General features: G+C 43.1%; 1 long non-coding RNA gene and 1 pseudogene across 1 annotated transcript in view; both read right to left on the bottom strand.

The window, feature by feature from the left end:
- The window catches only part of LOC124596555, a 111,007-nt gene that overhangs the window by 74,448 nt on the left and 16,735 nt on the right, over positions 1-19,824 (bottom strand). The gene's annotated exons all lie outside the window — the stretch shown is intronic.
- On the bottom strand, positions 16,863-16,980 carry LOC124597163 (annotated as a pseudogene).

Raw genomic sequence — 19,824 nt, 5'->3', positions numbered from 1 at the left:
CATGAGTGGGTCGCACTAGCTTTCTATATGCGGTCTCCTTTAAAGATGAACCACGCTTTCCCAGAATTCTCCCAATAAACCGAAAGCGACCATTCGCGTCCCCTAGAACCGACCTTACGTACACGTTCCATTTCAAGCTGCTTTGCAACGTTGCGCTTAGATATTTAATCGAGGTGAGTTTGTCAAGGAGCACAACACTAATTCTGCACTGGGACAGTAAGTGATTGTTTTTCCTGGTCCTCTCAGTTAACTTACATCTTTTCACATTTACGTAAAGTTGCCATTCAATACACCAAACAAAAATCTATTCAAGTCATCCTGTATATAGTCGTCCAACGACGACACATTCCAATACACTACAGCGTCATCAGCAAAAACAGATCCTTTGTAACACACAGAACAAGAATCGACACATTGACAAACGGAAGTATTCGACCTTATAAATGTTAAAATAATAATTTTTTACCTCAAGATCGCCTAATATTTACAGTGTTCACATAACAGGTTTCGGTAGTTGACTGACATTTTCAGATGTGAAGAATGTACTAACAGCTTCATCACCATATACATGCAGCAAAAGAAGTTTTGCATGGCCCCAATATGTCGTGCAGGTGTACTGCTATTGTGACTGTCCTTGTGCCGATCTGAAGATCACTTCTAACATTGTTTGTAAACACACACACACAGTTACCGTGATGGTTTCCTACAGGTACGACGCTGCACTCGGATGGATTGCAATCTTCCAATTGGAACCAATAGGGACGCATTAGATACGTCTATGGAGCAGTAACGTGAACATCGACCATGCTACGATGGACAGTCGCAACCACCCATTGTGTCGGCATCATCACGTTATTCGCAGGAGGCTTGGCAACCGGGCAAGTTGCTCGACTTGTGCACCGGAGCCAGAGTGACGTGCTGCGGACTTGAAATCGGTATTCCATTTGACAGGTAGTTTGGAGAATTTACAACGCACAGGCCGTCCACGTGCGATAGGTGCACAAGATGATCGGCATCTAGTATTTCTGAGTGAAAGGAACTGATGGCTGAGAGCTCCACAACTGAATTCGGCATTCGAAGAGTTTACAGGACGTTATGTGCGTCATCAAACTGTCAGGAGACCATCGCATGATACCAATCATTCCCGAAGACCACGGTGTGTACCATGTCTTACACCACAATAGCATAGATCCCATTATCATGTTGCCAAGAAATCATGCAAAATGGACGCGACAGTATTGCGTCTTGTTCACAGACGTAACTCGGACCTGTCTGCGCCTGAATAAGGGCAGACAACGTGTTTGGAGAGAACCCGATGATATCGAACGCCTCCAGCCCTATGTCCCTCATGTGCAAAAAGCTGGTGATGGTAGTGAAGTGATGTTCTGGGGTGGCGTTACACGGAGCCACCGCGCACCTCTCGTTGTTTTTGAGGGCCATATGAATCTCACTGCTCAACGGTAAAGGGATGAGATTCTGCAACCAAGTGTGCGACGGTATCGCCAACATTTGGTGACAGTTTCATCTTCATGGATGATAAGTCGCGTGCTCATCGTTCTGCTGTCGTGAACACTTTCCTTCAGCATGCTAGGGTTACCAGAATGGAGTCGCCTGCCTGTTCCTCGGACATGAACCTAATCGAACATATGTGGGATGAACTCAAACCAGCTGTTTCTCGACGTCGACAACGATCAGGTACTCTGCGTGACTACGCAGAATTGTCATTGAAGAGTGAGACTGAACCATGGATGGCTTGATGATCTCCTGGATGGTGTGCCACGACCCATTAAGGCCTGTATTCGAGAAAGGAATTTCTGCACCACGTATTGGCGATGCTCAGGATTGCCGAGACAAATGCCCCAAGGAAAACGGACGAATCTGGCGTTACACTGTTTTTTCTGATTTGGTGATCAGGACACGATGCCAATGAATATACAGGGTGTTTCAAAAATGATGATCAATAATTCACATATGGAAAGTACAGATCAAAAGTACCTGAAAAACTCCAGTAAACATAGGTCTGCAAATCAACCGTTGACGAAGTATCGCATTAATTCGAGTTTGGAACCAACTGTAAATGCGCCTCGATTCCATGGTATTTGAGTTGGTGTCTCAAGGTTTGGGATCGACTATATGTTTGTTTATGCACGCGTAATTACTTCCCTTTTCCCTCTCCGTACCGGCCTCACAATCAGTTACGAACGTGAAGGCACCAAGGGCAAGGGCTACACCAATGAAGAGTACGCTGACATGCCCTTTATGTATGGTAATGCGAATGGCAGTGCCCTTGAGGCTGGACGATTGTATGAAGCAGCCTTTCTTCTCCGCATTTTAACGGTTACATCAGCGTCTTAGGAAGACGGGGAGTTTCGCACACTGTGTACGAGAAGGTCGTCCATATCCATAACACCCGATGTTGGGGAAAGGGTGTTAAACATTGTACATGAACGTCCGAGTACTTCAAAAGAGAGGATTGCTACCTAAGAGCGTGTCCTAAGTCATAGCAGTGCGTGGCGGATTTTACGACGGCAAGTAATCTACCCATATCACCACCAGCAAGTGCAAGACCTCAACAATGCAGGCTTCCCTCCCAGAGAGAATTTCTGCCAGTGGGCACAATAACAGTGTCCCCTGAATCCCCCGTTTGTAAGCAGTATTCTGTTCGCGGATGAGTCTGTATTTACCTGTGATCGTATTTTTAACTACCATACTGTCTCATTTGGGCCGATGTCAATCCTAATGCAATACATGTATCGCAACATTAGCAGCGTCATTCGTTGAACGTCTGGGCAGGACTGCTTGGAGACCGCGGAACTGGACCACACTTCCTACCACAGAGGCTAACTGGATAGCAGTACAAGCGGTTCCTGCGGACTGTACTGCCAGGTGTACAGAATGATGTCGCACTGAACCAACGCCTGAAGCAGCCCGTTGTGGCCGAGTGGTTCTAGGCGCTTCAGTCGGGAACAGCGCGACTGCTACGGTCGCAGTTTAGAATCCTGCCTCGGGCATGGATGTGTGCGATGTCCTTAGGTTAGTTAGGTTTAAGTAGTTCTAAGTTCTAGGGGACTGATGACCTCAGATGTTAAGTCCCATAGTGCTCAGAGCCATTTGAACCAACGCCTGAACATACCGTTCATGCGTGACGGTGCTCCAGCACGTTTTCGTTTACGAGCGCGCCGGCTTCTAACTGGGACGTGTGGGCAACATCGGACCGGTAGAGGAGCGCCTGTGCCATGGCCTCCTAGATCCCTGGATTTAAATCCCATGAATCTCTGTTTGTGGGATCACGAGAAAAGCTTGGTCTACGCTAGCGAGGTCAACTCTCTTGAGGAATTACGCTTGCGGATTAAAGCACCATTCCAGCATTTACAGAATTCTCTAGGATTACCTGAGAGAATTCGCAACTCATTTCAGAGACGAGTTCAATGTTGCATTCAGACGAATGGACAACATTTCGAACACCTAAAAAAAAATTCAAATGTGTGTGAAATCTTATGGGACTTAACTGCTAAGGTCATCAGTCCTTAAGCTTACACACTACTTAACCTAAATTATCCTAAGGACAAACACGCACACCCATGCCCGAGGGAGGACTCGAACCTCCGCCGGGATCAGCCGCACAGTCCATGACTGCAGCGGCTCTGACCGCTCGGCTAATCTCGCGAGGCTCGAACACCTAACTGAACGTTTAGAGGTGTCATGTGTTCCTAGACCCTGATGAACCGCAACAAAAAATGTATTGTATCCCGACAACAAATGATTTGTGGATCCATGTTTAATGGAGCTTTTCAGCTACTATTGGCCTTCTTACCTTCCATGTGTGAATTATTGAAAATGGTTCAAATGGCTCTGAGCACTATTGGACTTCACTGCTATGGTCATCAGTCCCCTAGAACTTAGAACTACTTAAATCTAACTAACCTAAGGACATCGCACACATCCATGCCCGAGGCAGGATTCGAACCTGCGACCGTAGTGGTCGCGCGGTTCCAGACTGTAGCGCCTAGAACCGCTCGACCACTCCGGCCGGCTTGAATTATTGACTATCATTCTTGAAACACCCTGAAATGAATTTCGAAATAGAGGGATGCAGAGCCTTTGTTGATGTGTGTATAACGATTCCACGTATGCAGTAACAGCGGTGGTGGTTGAGAGGAGACAGTAGAAAGGATAATGACGAGATAGATGCTGCTCGCCAGGTTTCCTAAGTCTCTTCACGCTTAAAGGCGGTTGTGTGTGTCCCTATTCAAAATATCATAAAGAATCTCTCGCGCACTGCTTATCCAGGGTAAATATAGCGACCCGAAAACTTTCCACCGGAGTAAAAAGACGCAGCTGGCTACAAAACGCTGAAGAAATTAGGTCGAAATGGAGGGAGAGAGAGAGAGAGAAAGAAAGAGAGAGAGAGACGGACGGCGAGAAATAAACGAGTGCGATATCGCGGTGTCAGCCTGTGCCCGGAGTAAGCCGGTAAGAGGATGAGAATAGGACGCGCACTCAAAGTGTGTCAGCTGTCCCTGGCCGCCGCCCAGCGCCACAGCGGCGGGAACTGCCGCACCAGGCGCCTGCAGGATGCGAGTACTAGCGTACGTAATGTTACTGTAGGGTAGCACTGTTGCGCATCATACATATTCTACATTTACATACATACTCCGCAATCCACCATACGGTGCGTGGTGGAGGGTACCTCGTACCACAACTAGCATCTTCTCTCCCCGTTCCACTCCCAAACAGAACGAGGGAAAAATGACTGCATATATGCCTTTGTACGAGCCCTAATCTCCCTTATCTTATCTTTGTGGTCCTTCCGCGAAATGTAATTTGGCGGCAGTAAAATTGTACTGCAGTTAGCCTCAAATGCTGGTTCTCTAAATTTCTTCAGTAGCGATGCACGAAAAGAACGCCTCCTTTACTCTAGACACTCCCACCCGAGTTCCTGAAGCCTTTCCGTAACACTAGCGTGATGATCACACCTACCAGTAACAAATCTAGCAGCCCGCCTCTGAATTGCTTCTATGACCTCCCTCAATTCGACCTGACAGGGATCCCAAACGCTCGAGCAGTACTCAAGAATAGGTCGTATTAATGTTTTATAAGCTGTCTCCTTTACAGATGAACCACATCTTCCCAAAATTCTACCAATGAACCGAAGACGACTATCCGCCTTCCCCACAACTGCCATTACATGCTTGTCCCACTTCATATCGCTCTGCAGTGTTACGCCCAAATATTTAATCGACGTGACTGTATCAAGCGCTACACTACTAGTGGGGTATTCAAACATTACGGGATTCTTTTTCCTATTCATCTGTATTACTTTACATTTATCTGTATTTAGAGTTAGCTGCCATTCTTTACACCAATCACAAATCCTGTCCAAGTCATCTTGTATCCTCCTACAGTCACTCAACGACGACACCTTCCCGTACACCACAGCATCATCAGCAAACAGCCGCACATTGCTATCCACCCTATCAAAAAGATCGTTTATGTAGATAGAAAACAACAGCGGACCTACCACACTTCCCTGGGCACTCCAGATGATACCCTCACCTCCGATGAACACTCACCATCGAGGACAACGTACTGGGTTCTATACTACTGAGTACTTAGGCGTCTGCAGAAACTTATCTGGCAGGTACTTGAATAATGACAAAAAACAGTCGAAGTATTTGAATCCAACGTCGTTTATTATTTTTAAAATATTCTACCAGTTTCGACACTACATGGTGTCATCTTCAGGCACCGAACGTAATCTGCCATCCACAACCGTTTTCATGTGCAATGAACAGAAACGTATGCAGCGACAGTCGTCTGACCATGCTTGGCTTTTTATTACTACGGAAGGTACGAAATGCAGTTACTGTTGGCCCGCTGCATTCGATTCTGTTCATTGCATATGAGAACGGTTGTGGATGGCAGGTTACGTTCGGGACCTGAAGGTGACACCATGCGGTATCGAAACTGGTAGCATATTTTAAAAAGAATAAACGACGTTAGATTCAAATACACTCGCTGTTTTTGTCATTACTCAAGTACTAACTGGCCGGCTGCAGTCCCACTTGATGGATTACCAGCGAAAAGTCACAAAACATGGACACTTATTTTGTGTACAAACAGGATATTACAAACAGATGGTAGAAATGGCTCTGAGCACTATGGGACTTAACATCTTAGGTCATCAGTCCCCTAGAACTTAGAACTACTTAAACCTAACTAACCTAAGGACATCACACACATCCATGCCCGAGGCAGGATTCGAACCTGCGACCGTAGCAGTCCCACGATTCCGGACTGTAGCGCCTGGAACCGCTCGGCCACTACTGTAATTGATCTACCATCTAAAACAGAATGAAGGCCCAGCAAGCACTGACGAGTCAAATTGAATCTTACTGTTGAGATTAATAAGTGTGCGAGGGAAGGGGCTGTTTTTGTGGAATTCGGAGCCGTGTTTGCACTGTACTAGGAGTTGGAAATGTTCTTTTCTATAGCTCGTGACGGGCTATAAAGGAAAGTGACAAACAAACGACTGGGAACTGTACGAGGGGCGTTTGAAAAGTCCGTGCAAAAATAAAAACTACTTACGTGTTTGGGGTAAACCTTTCTTATTTTTCGACATAGTCTCCTTTAAGACTTGTAAACTTCGTCCAACGCTGTTCTAATTTGTTGATCCCTTCCGAATAATAGGAATTGTCCAAGTCTGCAAAATAGCTATTAGTTTCTGCAATCACCTCCTCGTTTGAATAAAATCTTTGTCCCGACAGCCATTTCTTCAAATTGGGGAACAAATAGTAGTCCGAGGGAGCCAAGTCTGGAGAATAGGGGGGATGTAAAACGAGTTGGAATCCTATTTCCATTACTTTTGCGACCACAACTGCTGAGGTGCGTGCTGGTGCATTGTTGTGATGGAAAAGACTTTTTGCGGTCCAATCGCCGACGTTTTTCTTGCAGCTCGGTTTTCAAACGGACCAATAACGATGAATAATATGCACCTGTAATAGTTTTTCCTTTTCCAGATAGTCGATGAGATTATCCCTTGCGAATCCCAAAAGACAGTCGCCATAACCTTTCCGGCCGAAGGAATGGTCTTCGCCTTTTTTTTGTGCAGGTTCTCCCTTGGTAACCCATTGTTTAGATTGTTGTTTGGTCTCAGGAGTATAGTAATGTGTCCATGTTTCATCCACAGTGACGAAACGACGCTATAAGTCCAGCGGATTCTTCCTGAACAGCTGCAAACCATCCTTGCAACATTTCACACGATTCCGTTTTTGGCCAAGGGTGAGCAATCGCGGAACCCATTTTGCGGATAGCTTTCTCATGTCCAAATATTTATGCAAAATATTACGTACCCGTTCATTCGAGATGCCTACAACACTAGCAATCTCACGCACCTTAACTCTTCTGTCATCCATCACCATATCATGGATTTTATCAATGATTTCTGGTGTCATAACCTCCACAGGGCGTCCAGAAAGTTCAGGATCACTTGTGCCCATATGACCATTCCGAAAATTTTGAAACCACTTATAAACTGTTTTAATCGAAGGGGCAGAGTCTCAGTAAAGTTTATCATGCTTCTCTTTAGTCTCCTGAGGCGTCTTGCCTTTCATAAAGTAATGTTTAATGACCACACGAAATTCTTTTTCGTCCATTTTTTGACAATCACTCGACTTCCTTGATTCACACGAATGCTAAACACAAAGAAATAGACCAATATGGCCGAAACTTGGTGTGCGTTCTTTCCAAAGATGCTACTAACTAAACATGACCTCGATACGCGCCGGTGGTGCCATCTCTCGGACTTTGCACGGACTTTTCAAACGCCCCTCGTATTTTGACAATGTTCTGTAAAGATTCACATCCCCCCAGAGAGCAACCCGATGCCGAAAATTCTGCCACAACATGAAAACTTTATAATTTCCCTGAACACTCTGTCATCAAAACAGCGTATTATTTACAAAACCACTGTTACCCCACTGCATATGGATGAGTAGAATCATAGGTAATCATTTCTAGAATTTTGAAATCAATAAGAAGTCTACCACAAAATTACTAAGAAGTCTACCAAAGATTCCAGCTCGCTCTCCCTCTTTCTCTCATTCCCTCCCCCCCCCCCACCCCTCACCGTTGCGTACTCCCCTCGGATTCGGTGGTAAAATGGTCCAGTGGATAGCCCATCAGAAACTGAACACAGATCAAGCATGAAAGCAGGAAAAAGATGTATAGAACTGTGGAAAAATACGTAAAATAGAAACAGTGAAGGGCCCAAGCTCAAGATGTATAACATCGAGCGACTTGCAAAAATACGGCGTCGTGGTTGCGTGGTCACGGTGTTGGACTGCAAAGTGACAGATCCGCGTTCAAATCTCTTTCGCGCTCCACTTCCTTTTTTCTAAAATTATGATCTTACCGTCGGGTCATTCAAGTGTCTATTCTCCTTCTGTGGTCTTGGCAATCGTCATATTATACATTGGTTACGGAACATGAGTCATCAGGTAAGAATATACTACCATCACAAGTAAATGTGATGAATAGTGAAAGAACGCGAGATGCCGCACAGACCTCTCAAAGACATAAATAAATAAATAAATGGACGTGAACTGTGTTTCAACAAAGGAATTCATGAGTCAAAATTTCCAAAACGGAACGCAAGAGTCGTAACATGTGGTACTTGTGTAGAATAGGAGGCAAGTACGTCTGGAGATCCCTTCCTTACACCTCCCTGTTGCAAACGGACGTCACACCACGACACACACACACAAATTTAAATACGGCGAAGAGGAATGTCAGCGATCGGACGGACAGTTCATAATTTTGTGAAAAAACATTATGGGGACAGAAAGGAGATTTAAACATAGATCTCGCTTTTAGCAGTCCAACACCATAACCACATGACCACTACGCCTCGGCCACTCATATATGCCCGATGTTGCACATCTTGCACTTGGACGGTTCACTGTTTTGATCTTCCTTCTTTTTTTAAATGTTTCCATTGAGATGGGGGGGGAGGGGGTGCGATGGGGAGTTTCCCTTACAAGAACCGTTTCGTTACTCGCCTGTCTTCTTCCTAGCAAGTTTCGCGCTGACTCGGTAGTTTCGTATTCGTCCAGTTTCTTATTTTCAGCGGAGCAAGTCGTAGTGATACATAGTACCGGACACATTGTCAATCGGCACGTTTTCTGTCTCGCCTGCAGTTCGTGTCCATCTCCGCCAGAATCGGCAGTATTCGTAATCCTCAAATTCCGCGCTCTCAGACACGTTTCGCGCGACCAAACAACGGCGTGGCTCGTTAAGGGAACTGCATGTCTCCAATATCACTTACAAGGCGACCTCATCACCGACTTCGTCCAAATTTATGATATACACAGGGCTCGGCCAGAAGTGGGCCAAGCGTTTAGACAAAATAGCGTTTTTTGGCGCGGAACAGACGAGACATGAGCCATTTACAGGGTGTTAATTACTGAACAATATGAATAAAAACATAAAATTAGTTACAAACTACGGCGTGCACACACTTTATTCAACATGTAAACGTCACTACAGGTATTTGGATTTAGGGTATGACATGTTCGGTATTGCCTGTCATCACTGGTGATGATGTGGCGCAGACGAATAGCGAAATTCTGCATGACCCGTTTAAGTGTCGGAACATGACCTCCTGAATCGCTGTTTTCCGCTCAGCAGTGGGTTTGGGGGTGTTGCTGTACACCTTGTCTTTAATATAGCTCCACAAAAAGGAGTCGCATGTGATCAGATCCGGATAATATGGCGGCCAATTGAGGCCCACGCCAGTGGCCTCTGGGTACCCCACAGCCGGAACGCGGTCCCCGAAGTGCTCCTCCATGACCTCAAACACTCTCCTGCTTCGATGGGGTCGAGCTCCGTCTTGCATGAACCACATCTTGTTGACATCAGGGCCACTTTGGATAATGGGGATGAAATCATCTTCCAAAACCTTCACGTACCATTTGATAGTCACCGTGTCATCAAAGAATATCGCACCGATTATTCCGCGACTGGAGATGTCACAGCACACTTTTACCCGTGATGCAAAACTTTTTTTGGTGTTTGTAGAATGATGAGCTAATTCAAGTGCGTCACTAGTGATATCTACAACTTCTTCTCAGAAACGAAAGCTAACTATCCACATTGAGGTTAGAGACTTATTACAAAACATACTTTCTCTACATCGCTCCTCTCCCTTGTGGCTTTTGCTTCACCCACATCATGCACCGCCCCGTAAAATCAATTTTTATGAGATATTTAGGAAACGTGTTGTATATGTCTCAATTTTTCTGTCATAGATGCATGGTACAATGTTCAAAGTATGTGTGCAGCGGGTAGTGTATGTGAGGAGACAATGTTCATACGTTTGTTTCACAAGCCGTAATCTCCACATTCTGTGACGCGTTTATGTTAGTTCTAGGAAAAAACTATTGGTGACTTATATAATCAGCATTACAGTCTTACGAAATAATGATAATAGTAACGATCTTTTAATAATATTTTTGCCAATGAAACAAGACTGAACACTTTTGTTTTTATCCCTCAGAAAATTTAATTTTACTCTCCAGGAGGTAATTTCAGCCCACGTTGGAACCCACTGTTCTAAGCGACCCATGTGTATGACAACCAATAAAATAAGTACAAATAATGAAAACCTTGTCACGGATGCGCAGGATGTCCCAGGAGAATTCTCGAGTATCGAAGAATATGACAGGAGCGATCATTGAAAGCAAAAAAAATCTAGCATGCATGGGCTCTAAAATCCATACCTTAAGAGCTGTGAGCACTTGTTCATCTTCGGTACTGAGAAACAAATCACTTCTATTGCAAATTCTTTGCTTTCCATATCTTGGGAGGAGGCAGTATGGACCAAAACAAGAAAAAAAAGTCTATAAACATGGGCTCTAAAATTCATACCTTAAGAGCTGTGAGCACTTGTTCATCTTCGGTACTGAGAAACAAATCTCTTCTACTGCAAGCTCTTTGCTTTCCATCTTCTGAGAGGTGACGGTACGGCCCAGATCAAGAAAAAAGTGTTTAGTAAACAACGGTTCTAAAGTGTGCATATTAAGAGCTTTGGGCACTCGTTGAGTAGAAAAGATACCTTTCACATTTAGTCATCATTTTTATAGTCCTACTGTAGGCTCTCAATATGGATGCTCGTCCGTTCTGATCCCATTTTTTCGTTAACAGCACACCGGAGACGTGGTCCAAAAACCAAGAGGAAACGATAAGAATGAAAGACCAAGAACGAAACGTTGGTGTTAAAAAAAAGGTGTAAGACAGGGATGTAGTCTTTTGCCACAACTGTTCAGTCTGTACGTCGAAGAGCAGTGACGAAAATAAAAGAGAGTTCCAGGAGTGAAACTATAATTCACGGTGAAAAGGATTTAAATGATAAAATTGCTTCAAGACATTGCTATCCTTAGTGAAAGTGAAGAAGAATCGTAGGAACCGTTGATTGGAATGATCAGACCAATGAGAAGACAATATGGATTGAGAGTAAACAGAAGAAAGATGAAAGTAATTAGGTGTAGCAGAAATAAGATTTGCGTTACGCTTAATATCAAATCTGAGGGCCACGAAGCGTACCAAGTGAAGAAGTTCTGCTACCTCAGAAGCAAAATAACATACGGGGACGACGCAAGATGGACATAAAAACCAGAGCAGCACAGGTAAAGAGAAACTGCCTGGCCAATAGAAGTCCGCTAGTTCCAAAGATCGGCCTTAAGAGAAGATTGTATGCCCTATGCTGCCAATGTTAAATTATCTAGTTTTGTGACCCATTATCTTGAAAAGTTTGAAAGACATCAACCTACAATTTTTCATAATTAATGGACGAGATTGTGTAGATATGTTGTTGTTGTTGTGGTCTTCAGTTCTGAGACTGGTTTGATGCAGCTCTCCATGCTACCCTATCCTGTGCAAGCTTCTTCATCTCCCAGTACTTACTGCAACCTACATAACTGAATCTGCTTAGTATATTCATCTCTTGGTCTCCCTCTACGATTTTTACCCTCCACGCTGCCCTCCAATACTAAATTGGCGATCCCTTGATGCCTCAGAACATGTCCTACTAACCGGTCCCTTCTTCTCCCCAATTCTATTCAATACCTCTTCATTAGTTATGTGATCTTCTCCCCAATTCTATTCAATACCTCTTCATTAGTTATGTGATCTACCCATCTAATCTCCAGCATACTTCTGTAACACCACATTTCGAAAGCTTCTATTCTCTTTTTGTCCAAGCTATTTATCGTCCATGTTTCACTTCCATACATGGCTACACTCGAAACAAATACTTTCAGAAACGACTGCCTGGTACTTAAACCTATACTCGATGTTAACAAATTTCTCTTCTTCAGAAACGCTTTCCTTGCCATTGCCAGTCTACATTTTATATCTTCTCTACTTCGACCATCATCACTTACTTTGCTCCCCAAATAGCAGAACTCCTTTACTACTTTAAGTGTCTCATTTCCTAATCTAATTCCCTCAGCATCACCCGACCTAATTCAGCTACATTCCATTATCCTCGTTTTGCTTTTGTTGATGTTCATCTTACATCCTCCTTCCAAGACACTGTCCACTCCGTTCAACTGCTCTTCCGAGTCCTTTGCTGTCTCTGACAGAACTACAATGTCATCGGTGAACCTCAAAGTTTTTATTTCTTCTCCATGGATTTTAATACCTACTCCGAATTTTTCTTATGTTTACTTTACTGCTTGCTCAACATACAGATTGAATAACATCGAGGAGAGGCTACAACCCTGTCTCACTCCCTTCCCAACTACTGCTTCCCTTTCATGCCCCTCGGCTCTTACAACTGCCATCTGGTTTCTGTACAAATTGTAAATAGCCTTTCGCTCCCTGTATTTTACCCCTGCTACCTTTAGAATTTGAAAGAGAGTGCAGATATACTGCACCAGAATTATTTGCAAAACTTGTATTTGTGAACTATTATAACATTTTTTGTAAACTCTTAATTTATCTGGCAGAGTTTTGTAACTAACTGAACGTAAAAACTGATGAACATACGATAGTTTTATTTTTCTAGTTCCTTATGTGTTGAATCTTATTCTTGGCATGCTGCTGTAACGTTGCCTGTATTTAGTCGCGCTAATCGTCCGCCCTGTATTGGTTCGAGGTAAGATGAATGTGCTGTACGGCTGACCGCTAGGGGGCAGGTCTTGGTCGTGCCGCGGCAGTTCCGGCTTCCTGCTAGGCGACCGGTACGAGCGAGTCCAGGTGCAGGGACGAGAAGCTCGTCGCCGGAAACAGGGAAAATCCCTGAGCTGGGAATTTGGACGGCTGTTACCCTCATGGCCTTTGTACAGGAGGTGCTTCAAGAGATGGCGGAGTGTCAGGCAATCTTAAAGATGACTAAGTTACAGCTCTTTGAGGTTCGACAAAACCTCACATCAAATACTAATGCAAATCTGAATACATTTGCGGTCTCACAAAAATCAGGGGCATACAATAACACAACAGTAAATTAAATGAAACAACAAGTTTACTGTTACCAGTTACGGTGACTGGCAACAGTAAACTTGTTGTTTCATTTAATGTCAATAACAGTGACGGTAAAGCATTTAAACACAACAGTATTTCAATATCTTTGAAATTACGTAAGTTAATATTTCACGGTGAATAAACATTTTCACAATGAACCTCTGAATTAGCAACTTTTAATCGCTTCATGCTGGCCGGTGTGTCCGAGCGGTTCTAGGCGCTACAGTGTGGAACCGCGCGACCGCTACGGTCGCCGGTTCGAATCCTGCCTCGGGCATGGATGTGTGTGGTGTCCTTAGGTTAGTTAGGTTTAAGTAGTTCTAAGTTCTAGGGGACTGATGACCTCCGAAGTCAAGTCAACAAATGATATCTCAGATCGTACCATTACACTACAACTATCATTCCTGAAGCCTGAGTATCAATAATTTATTTCATATCTTTTTCTTTATGCAAATGTTTGTCAGAACATCGTATTCTCCACATTTACACAGCAAATGAATACAACATGAATACCTCGTATTTTGTCATACTTGGGTATTTATTAATGAACAGTTCACTATTTTGCCAGTAACTTTATTTAAATATGTGCTAATTTAAAAGTGGTAAGTCACACGTGTTAGCAGATACTACAAACGAACAGACGACTAAAGGACACTTCTGTCAAGCAGGCCTAAATAATTGTTTAAACATTATTTAAGGACAATCTAGCGTCATTTATTGTGAGCACACTGTGCAAGAATGCTGGCTTATTTATTTATGAACTAACTATGACTTACGTTTATCAAAAATCATCTGAATGTACCTAAACGTTTATAATATTGCTTTCATTTAAACATTGTAATAATATATTAGTTTAGAGTGGGAAAGTGGTCAAGATGAATCAGATCATGTCTGTAGAGATTAGGGACGATGTAATTTTGGTGGGGCAGCCTTCAGCCAATGGAGAAGCAAACAGTAGTGCGTACTATAGGAGTCAAGTGGAGACTGGGCCTTTTCGAGTGAAAAGCTCAAGGGGGCGATTCTTGACACTTTTACGGCAGACCTACCTGCCTGTGGTAACGTGCGTCATTCATTTGTGTAAGTGACTGATTCTATCAAAGTAACTTCTGAAGGGACTTTATGTGTCTAGAGGTCTGACGGTGGACCAGAGTAGGACTCTTTAAGGTTTCCCACTTGTATGCTATTACAGGACTGTGGACAGAGTATGAGTTACTGTTCTTTGTGTCTCATGAGATAATTTGTAAATCATCAGGTTGAACTCTGAACTGTTTTGAGCTGGTGAATATTTCGAGTACTGCGATCACTAAATGGGCTCAGTTTTTGATAACAGTTTTATTTGGGGATTTTGCTACCATTCTCGCAATGCACTCAACCTCGCGTTACTACATTTGATAAGGGTATTTTTTGTCTGCATTTTGTCTCACTATCGTAAGATCACTCCCAGTTTATCTGAGATGTCCTTTCTTGAATAAACTTTATTCAGTACAATTCTGACGTCTACATCAACTACAGACGTTAGACTAGAAGCCTTGTAGTTAAATTATTCATTTAACTATTATTTTGCGTTTATTTTTAATTTCTTAATTCGCAGTTCTACCCAGTGCATAGACTGTTTGACAGCAATAACACAACTACAGGTTATTATTTGCAGGAAATTATCTGAGGGGCATGAACGTAGACATGGGCAAGTCGACCCTATGACTACATCGAGCTATTCAAACAGAGCCGTGCGTAGCTCAAGTACCTAATGTTCAGTATCTGCAGGTAATGAGGCATCTGGTTTGTTCATATGGGATGCTGCTTAGGAAGATCAACTACACAAGCAGTAGCCGTTAGGTACCGTCGCGCTGTGAAAATTTTGTTATTCTACGTTCAGTACTTTCTGAGATAAACGGCCAATGATAGTTAACAAAATAACATAGTTCCATGATGTTGAGTTCTAAAGCTTTTTTAATTAAATCATTTAAACAGACTTACAGCTGTCTCTTCGTGCACTACAATTTTCCTGGCCGATTATCTATGTCGTCCTCAGTGTCACAATCGCCCACTTCTTGCATTTTTCTTTTCTTTCTTGCTTCTTTTTCATTTGCTTGGCCTACAAAAAGCACATCTAGTTCTCGCAGACCTCTAGCTGTGTTCTGCCCTAATCTCACCTTTACCTCCTCCAGAACCTTCAGTTTTTTTATACTTACCACTATAGAAAATAATTACAGCATCAAACACTGCTAACCTTAGACTCATGAGGGAAACAAAAACATTTCTAGACGCATGGCACCAGACAACATTATTGAAAGAGTCATTCACATTCTGGGTCTTCCCACACATTTCTTTAGTAGCTATGGATTTACGAATCGTTTAATATAGGTTTGATAGCCGCCATTACTGTCAAAGAAAATCAGAGCATTCAGCTGTGCTATACTTACACCAATCACTACGGAGCACTGTCACTTCAGACACATCATTCTCGTTATTTACACTACCATCACTGATTGCACATATTTTCTAAAAATGTCTGTTACCCTCAAATTTGCGTTTATTAAACATACTTATACGCTTAGTCATTTTATATATATTTAAAAGAGTTGGTTCAAATGGCTCTGAGCACTTTGGGACTTAACATCTGAGGTCACCAGTTCCCTAGAACTTAGAACTACTTCAACCTAACTAACCTAAGGACATCACACACACATCCATGCCCGAGGTAGGTTTCGAACCTGCGACCGTAGCGGTCGCGCGGTTCCAGACTGAAGCGCCTAGAACCGCTCGGCCACACCGGCCGGCATTTAAAAGAGCAATATATGCAAGTACACTAAAGAAATCCCTGGCTGGCATCCTATTTTCGTGCAAACTAGTGCCAGAAACAAAGGACTGATTTGTTTATTTGTAATGTCAACTTCTGAAACGTTGGACTGGCAACAAAAAAAGACAGTTCACAACCTGTGTAGTTCTCTAGATGTGATTGTTCAACTCTGGCAGTGCATTATGAGGCGCCGAAAATAGTCTGTCGCATGTTGAATTTATAGGTATTATTTGAAGATCTTAAAACTGTCTGTTTTTAATGTATGATATACCAAAATGTTCAGCAGAGTCATATAAAACAAAGCATAAAATGTCAAATGTCACCTAATTTGACATACAAACACTACGTCTTCAGGCCACAAGAGGCACATCGGGACCATCCGACCGTCGTGTCATCCTCAGTTTAGGATGCGGATAGGAGGGTCGTAGGGTCAGCACACCGCTCTCCCGGTCGTTGTGATGGTTTTCTGTGACCGGAGCCGCTACTATTCGGTCGAGTAGCTCCTCAATTGGCATCACGAGGCTGAGCGCACCCCGAAAAATGGCAACAGCGCATGGCAGCCTGGATGGTCACCCATCCAAGTGCCTGCCACACCCGACAGCGCTTAATTTCGGTGATCTCACGGGAACCGGTGTATCCACTGTGGCAAGGCCGTTGCCCGATTTGACGTACAATCTCCCCTTAATTTGAGGAAGAAATATCTCAGAATTACGTTTGCAGCACAGAACAGTGTGGACGTGGGTCACAACTATGGGGGAAACCGGAAAGGATTATAAGTTGTGGCGGTATAGAACGATGTTGAAAATTAGGTCGACTGTTAAGAAATGAGAAGGTTCTACGCAGAATAGGCGAGGAGGGTAACAGGTGGAGAACACTGACATGAAGAAGGGTCAGGACGGTAGAGCATGTGCCACAACTTCAAGGAATAACACCCATGGTACTTGATGGAGCCACAGAGGGTAAAAATTGTAGGGGAAGATTGAGATTGGAATACATCGAACGAATAACTGATGGCATTAAATACATTTGTTACTGAGAGATGAGGAGGAATTCACGGCGGGCAGCATCAAACAAGTCACAAGACAGGTGACACTAAAAGAAAAAAATGTACACAGCCTGAATACTTGGCGTGCAGACCTGCTTTCAGCGCTACGGCGAGTGCTCCCAGCGGGCGATGGTTCTCTGGGACGCTACGAGGCGACAGCTGTAAGCGGCCCTCGGGCAGCGACAAACTGTTTACCGCCCTCCGGGGCTATTTCCACTTGGCCGGAACCAAACACCCCCCGACTGGCAATTAAATTCCCTCGCGGCAAAACAAACGGGCTGTGACTCGTCTTTGAACGGACCTGTTGCCTGTGTCTGCGCCTCCTACGCTTCGCCGTCGGAAAGGGAGAAGTAATGTGCTTTCGTAAACAGTTTGAAAACAAGCAGACGGAGAAAACGATCGCGCAAGTGACAGAAACGAAGGAGAACAAAATCTGACGTCCATAACCTCGACATGTTTCAGCAAACAGTTGGAAATGCTAACGAGGACGCAGATACGGAAATAGTGATGAAGAAACTTTCATGTGGCGCTTAATTCAACTACAAATCCGGTTCTCCAAAGCAGTGCATTATTCTGGACAGATTATTCAGAGAACGCTATACGTGACAGGCAGTCAGTGTACAAGATTCCATGACAATTAAACTAAGTGACAATGTTGGGACTGATAATTCACAGCTTACAACTACTTTTAACAACAACTTCCTAAACGTAACAGCAAATATACAATTAAACAATTCAGTTGGAGAAGCAAGAAAATATATTAAAATATTATTCCATAAGCAACTAGCAGCATCAACAACACCCTCCGATGAAATTAATAAACTATAGAAATTCTAAAATACAAAAGCTCCTGCGGGATTGATGTAATTTCAAACAGAATTCTGAAAAGCTGTTCCAAGTTTAATAGTAATTTCCTTAGTGGTATTCGTAATGCATCGATGGCACAGGAAATTTTCCCAGACAGGTTAAAAAATGCAATTATTAAACAACTCATATGAAAGGTGACAAAGCAGACTTAAACAACTATCGTCAAATTCCCTGACACCTTTTTCAAAATATCCTAAAAGGCGTGCGCTTACTCTACAGTAGGCGCACAGTTAAGCGGAAACAATTCATTTAACGTATCACAGGCAAGCTGCTCGACTGAGAATGCTATTTATACATTCACTCATCAGACAGTACAAGCCTCAAATCATTATATATAGCCTGTTGTTTCCTATTGGGATATTTCAAAGCCGTTTGGCTGTGTAGATCATAATACCCTCTTAGAAAAACTCGAGTTTTATGGAATGGTTTGGATCACACTTCACAACTAGAAAGAAAAGATTGAACTGAACAATTCAAACAATGTCAGAAAGGTAGAAAACTTTAGTGACTGGGGGAAAAAAATCACAAATAGAGTCCGACAGGGTTCAATTTTGGGTCCACTCCTGTTCCTTAAGTATATGAATGACCTTCCACTTAACGTTCAACAAGCAAAACTGGTACTTTTTGCACACGATACTTATGTTATAATAAATCCCATTAGAGAGAAAACAACAGAAGAGATAGTAAATGATACTTTCCAAAGATTATTAAGTGGTTCTCAGAAAATGGACTCTCCCTAAATTTTGAAAAAACACACAACAAATAGTGTCATACTAACAATTAACGTAGCACATGAGCAAGAGGCAGTAAGTAGGGTAAAATGCTCCAAATTTTATGGGTGTACATACTGGTGAAAACTTGAATTGGGAGAAGCATATTACTGAGCTACTCAAAACAATTATGTTCAGCGACTTTTGTTCATGGTCCAAGTGATCTATGGAACATATAATTAAATAATTCAGTACAGGGCGCCCTAAAATTTACGTTTTCCCGGTTATGATACTGTTACAATTAAGTCACCAGTCTTGTGGGTGGTTTGATGGGGTCCACCACAGATTCTTCGTCTGTGCGAACCACTTCAGCTCAGAGTTGCACATACAGCCGATGTCTCAATTACACTTGTATAAATTCTAATTTCTGTTTTCCGCTACACTGTTTGCCCTCTATCGCTCCTCTAGTACGTTGAAAGCTATTCTTTGACGTCCAGACACATGCACTATCATCCTATCCCTTCAGTAGTCAGTGTTTCTCATACACTGCTTTCCTCCCCGATTCTACGGAGAACCAACTGATTTATTATCAGGCTACATAATTTTCAGTGTCATCCTGTAATACCACTTCTTAACCTCTTCGATTCTCATCCGGTATCCTCACAGACCACGATTCAATTCCATAATATGTTCTGCTCCAGACGCACATTCTCAGAAATTTTCTTCTATTGTTAAGACTTACGTTTGCTACTAGTACACTTCTATATGGTTTATAATTTGAAACAGTAACCATCCCCATGTTTATTACATCAAAGCATTACCGGTTTCGGATTTGTTACAGATCCATCTTTAGATGGCTGTTATACGCTTTCTTACTTTTC

This window comes from Schistocerca americana, chromosome 2 (assembly GCF_021461395.2).
Source record: "Schistocerca americana isolate TAMUIC-IGC-003095 chromosome 2, iqSchAmer2.1, whole genome shotgun sequence".
Taxonomy (NCBI): domain Eukaryota; kingdom Metazoa; phylum Arthropoda; class Insecta; order Orthoptera; family Acrididae; genus Schistocerca; species Schistocerca americana.
This window is presented reverse-complemented; position numbering and strand designations above follow the sequence as displayed.